Raw genomic sequence first — 5,894 nt, forward strand, 5'->3', positions numbered from 1 at the left:
CTCTCTCTCTCTCTCTCTCTCTCTCTCTCTCTCTCTCTCTCTCTCTCTCTCTGGATGTATACACACCTAGATTTTCTATGGTTTATCTTAAATTCACCAATAGTTCTAGGCACTTTTCTTTTTAAACAGACCTTCTTTTCTTTCTTAAATAGGAAGCCATCACCTATTTGAAGCCTTTCAAGTTGTTTCTCTGTATTTGTTTTTAGATTCAAATGTTGACAGACATAGTTTTAGCATCTAATTTTTTCAATAATATGCTGTTTTGAATCTCATGGAACTTTTTGAATTCTTGGGAAAATAGAGTTCATGTGCCAGTAGCCTTGATATTTTTACCATATTCTGAATTTTTCAAATTATCACATGGTATGGCTTTAAATATGATGTAATTTCCTCCTACTTCATATTACATATACATTACAAAAAAAATACCAGGCTGAACATTCATACAGAAATACTTACATTCCATCCAAAATCTTCTGAAACTATTCTTCAAGATTTACTCATACACAGAATAAATGTCCACTTGGTCTTAACATGTTGCATCAGTTTCTAATGTAATAAAACTTATGAACTCAAAAGACAAATGTGATGAACACAGCTTGAAATTTTTTATAGCCATTTTGTATGAAGCACTCAATTTTCACATGACCTCATTAAAGTTTCGTGAAATCAGTGTATCATAGGAAGTAACTGTTGTATACAGTAGTTCCCATTGAACTTCTTTGTATCCCTTTGCAAAAGTCGTTTCTTTATCTTTCTGGTAATAAGCAGAAGTGATCTGAGGATACATGGGTAGAAATAGATCTTGGGCTGGCTAGGTTAAAGATTTAGTCATCTCCTAAAGTGATTTCTTCCATGAATTAATTTAATTAATGCAGCATATACAGACACACAAAAAAATGTACCATATGTTACAAATAAGCTCCTTGTATGAAACCAGATATATTTAGCAGAAATTGTTCCTTTTTTGTACAATTTATACCACTTCTTAGGACTTCATCCTTGGAGTCCTCATGGGCACAATACTTAGGGTATCAGAGTCACATCCTCTTTCTCGGTTAGGATTTTCTAGGTTTAAGTGTTGCTACTTTCACTTTTGGATGAGAGTCTGTGCTCTAGACACAAACAAAAGAACATTATATTGTTAGAACAATATTCTAGTGTTGCAGTGGGATTCCTTGTGGATCCTCTTAAATGCACTTGTAGAGTTGTCATGCATTTTGACTCTGTGTGTGTGTGTGTGTGTGTGTGTGCGCGCGCGCACGTGCATGCACGCACAGGGATGTGCAGGAGTGTGCATGTTTGTATGTGTAGTTATACTTTTATTCTGGAATGGCTCCCAAAAGTTAAGTGTTTGCATCACAGATCTTGGCTATTGAGAGGTGGTAGAAGCATGAGGAACTGGGGTCTTGTTGGAGAAAGTAGGCCATTAGAGGCATGTGTGGACTTACCACTGGATCTCTGACCCCTGGTTCTCCTTCATTCTTCTTCATGGCCCAGTCATGCGTTCTGCCTTGCCACAGCCCCATAGCAATGGAGTCAAGCAACACTAGGACTGAAGTCTTTAAGCCCACATAACCCTTCTATCTTTTTACATTCATTTATCTCGGATTTTCATCCAGAGGTGGGAAGCTGAATAACACACATTGCCCATGTCTGTTTTTTCAGCATGATTTCCAGTATTTCTAACCAGGCAGTTTTAAACCAACCAAACAAAAACCCTAACATCATCAACAACAAAACAAATATTTTTATGTCAGACATGAAAACAGTAGGTCTTCTTGCCCTCTCTCCTTCAGCTTGAGTATTGACAAGCTATAGGCAGTTGATATGGAGGGAGATATAGCCCTTCATGCCAGAGTTTCTCTGGCTAGCTTTTGGCTGGCAGTATTAGAAGGGAGTAAGGGATTGTCTTGAGCTATGTACACTGTCTCCTTTTGGGACCGTTTGTCCTGAGGTTTCCTGTAGCTGTGATAAAATACACAGCCTAGTTAAGGAAGAGAGGGTTTATTTCAGCTTGGAGTTTCAGGGACCCAGGCATGTGCTGCTGTGCTGTCTCCTAAGCATGCAGTGTTAAGAGGAATATATATAGCATTCACAGCAGCAAAGACTTGCTGGGAGGGAGGGCTCTGTCACTTCTTGGCTTTGTGAATTGAATAGAATAGCTTCATCTTTCAAACTTTGTTCCCTTGGTATCCAAAGCTGCCTGACTCCAGTGTTTACTGCTGATAATTTCACAGAGGCCATCATCGATATGGTCACTGCTACCAAGACCAAACTAACTCAGAGTCATGTCTATAAACCATTAAGCAGTCAATCAAGCCAAAGTTCACAGAATATTATTCAAACCACATCAACGACCAAGTATGTTTCTTTTCTTACCAATAAGACAATTGGATCTTCATGCTATCTCTTCATTTCTAGATTGTTATTGAGGTACCCTATCTGGCTTTTTCACACACATTTAAGACATTCTGCTTCTTCACAACCCTTGCTGGGCAAAGCCCTCTTTTCCTAAGCCATTGACATTCTTCAACACACGGTCAGATTCTATTCTATTCACTGTGCTTCTAGTTTCTGTATGTGATTTTTAGACATCTGAGGATTTACTGACAGGGAAAATTGCTGGATTAATAACTGCTGTTAATAAATGCTGTCCATTGCTGGGTTAATAACAGATCATATTGAGTTTGCCTTTTATTTTTGAACTGGTCAATCTAAAGCTCACTTAACCTTTAAGAAATACTAACCCTCTATCCTAAATGCTCCAAAGCCTGGACATCCACAACTGCAGGTATCCTCTGTACTCTGCAGCTTGCCTCTGTATCCATCAGCCTGATGAACTGACAAGCTGGCTAATCCTAACTTATACATCCTGCTTACTCTGCCTCTTCCATTCCTTCCTGGACAAGTACAGTCGACGATGCCAGGTGTGTCTGCCCCCTCTTTCCCTCCCCGACGACCTTGTGCTGGAGGCTGACCTCATTATTACTACCTCAACTCTGTGCCGCCTGGCATAGCATATTCCTTCCTCTTGAACACTGTGAACAATAAGTAATATTCTTAATATTTACCATCTCCTGATCTTGTGCTCACCAAACCTGAAGAAACCCCAAGTCCCAAATCTGTTTCATTACCTGTTGAAGTAAGTATTTAAAATGGCCTCTAGTCAAGCCGACTATCTAAGATGCATCAGCTCTGCCTAGCCCAGCCGCCATGTTTCTCAGCCTGAGGCCATATGCGCACTGCAGCTAGAACCAGCCTGCCAGAAACACCAGCCTTGCCACCCACTAGATGCCCTAGATGCCAACGTGAGAGATGGCTCTGCCAATCTTCCACACTGTCTCCACAAGGCAGGGCATTGCCCAGACCATTCTGCCATCCATGCAGGCCCAGTAAGAGAATGATACTCTAATTCTTATAGATTAATCAAAGGCTTTATATGTTTGATAATGATTAATAACAAGATGCCCATACAAAGAGTTGTATCCCAATTAACTAACCTAATTATAAGTTTATAAGTTGTTCCCCATGAGTGCTCTCCATACCTGTGTGGTTCTCCATCCTCCTACATCTCTGCCCTCTCTAGCTCCTCCTCTTCCTTTTTTCTCTTCCTCTCCCAACTCCTCCTCTTCCTCTACTTACTCCTCCCACCTTGGCTCCTCCTACAATTACCCATGTTAAGTTGTCCCCACCATCTTGTCAATAAGGCATTCCATGCTTTCCTTGGCATGTGATCTTATTCGGTGAATTGAGCCTGTCAGCCTAAGTTGACTCAAGGACTTTGGATTTCTGTTGATCTTAGGTTAGTGATGATATGAGAGAAAAGAGCAGCAACTATGAAGTCCAGTGGCTAGAAACATTGAAATCCTCAAATAGATTGTATGAAATATGATCTAATTTTTTTATCCACAGCTCACTGGCTCAGGAAATGGCCTGGTGGATTAACCCAGGTTTCTCTTCAAATAAGTAGATAAGGGAGATTGAGACATTAGTGGAAGTATTTTGCCATGTGACTTAGGGAACAGGAAGCCCATCTATGATGAGAGAGAAGAAAGAACCTAATGCTCACATAGGACATGAAAGACAGAATTCTCTGCATTCCTCATTGGTGCCTGCTCTCAACTGACAAAACAAGCAACCTTTAAAAGATCTGACAAAGAAAAAATGTATTAGTTTCTTTTCTTGTTGCTATAAGAAATAACTGACAAAAAGCTACTTATGGGTAGAAGGATTTATTCTGGCTCAGACTTTAGGGTGTGATCTACCATATAGAGTCAGGAAGCAAAGAGATCTGAATGCTGGTACATAGATAGCTTTCTCCTTTTTATTCATAAAGGACTCTGGCCCTGGGGTGGTTCTGCCCACATTCAAGGTGGGACTTCCCTCCTCCATTATATTACATCTTTCTGTGAATACTCCAAAGATATTTCCATGGTGATTCTAAGTCCAGTCAAGTTGGCAATGATGATTAACAATTACATCAATTGCACTAGAAGTTTATAAGGTGTAAAGAATATCATTTCTGCCATGTTAGAAATGTGCATATTGCCGGGCAGTGGTGGCGCACGCCTTTGATCCCAGCACTTGGGAGGCAGAGGCAGGCGGATTTCTGAGTTCGAGGCCAGCATGGTCTACAGAGTGAGTTCCAGGGCAGCCAGGGCTACACAGAGAAACCCTGTCTCGAAAAACCAAAAAAAAAATAAAAATAAAAATAAAAAATAAAAAAGGAATGTGCATATTATGAGTAGAAATACATGTTAGAAACATGTATTTCAATGTTTTCTTCAAAGCCTGGGAGCTGTGGGTTTAACTCATTCAAATCATGTACAATGTTCACAATTTTTCAAAGATTATATGAACTGTACACATCCAGGGAATAAAGGTACCATCTTTAAGACTGAGAATAGTCAAGAGCTACGTCCTTCTATTTGGAAATGTATTGAGGTTTAGTGAAAGCTTGTAGATCAGGTTAAAATATTGACTACCTGGAAACACAGACCTGCTTTTTGTGTCTTCCCATTCATACAGAAAGAGACAGATGACCAGGAGCACTTGGAAGAGGTACTGGTAGAGAAGACCATAGTAATATTTTAATGGACCTTTTTTTTTTTTTGAAAAATGAGAAAAGAGATTTGAGAATCTAGGAAATAATTCCTTCAAACTATTCATATCTGTGTATCTTGTACAGAGTTATTCTGTCTCAACTGGGTATACATCTTATCTGTTGGTGGAGTTGGATGTTGTCATTTAGAACATGAGTCCTTGCCCTGAAGGAACATCAGCAGCCTTCCAGGGGCTTCTGTAAAGGCAACTGCCACTTCATTCCACAGATTCTGATTCTGAGAACATCTTTTAGTTAATCTCCAGGATAGATCACAAATCTCACAGTTGGTTTCCATGTTCGAAAGTCATTGTTTTGAATAGCCTATTAGAATCTACCAGAGAATTAAAAATACAGAAAAAGACAAAACCAACAACAAACAACCAACAACAATAAAAACAAAACTACAGATCAGGGTCTAAATACCTAGCAGTGAGATATAGGAAGAGAGTTGGGAAAAAACAACAAACCTCTCCCTGTTAAAAATAAGCTATGAGAGTCCCTCCCCTCCCATTTATCCTAGATCATTCATGTTAGAAACCTATAATTATAAATACTCTTTTCTGTATCTGAAATGTCTCAGCATCCTTTGAAACTAAATAGGTCTTTTGTGAGTCTGATGACTGAGGTATGTCTTTCTCAAGGACCTGGGCTCAGTCTCTTTGAAACTTAGACACCAAGGGAGATGGTACCCATTCTCACCCTCGCTGTCCCTGGAAGGCAGTAGGAGCCTCACTTCTGTAGCACCTTGATCCAAACTCCAGAACTGTCTCCTGTCAGATAACAGCTG

This window comes from Grammomys surdaster, unplaced genomic scaffold, assembly GCF_004785775.1.
Source record: "Grammomys surdaster isolate TR1022 unplaced genomic scaffold, NIH_TR_1.0 126189, whole genome shotgun sequence".
Classification (NCBI taxonomy): Eukaryota; Metazoa; Chordata; class Mammalia; order Rodentia; family Muridae; genus Grammomys; species Grammomys surdaster.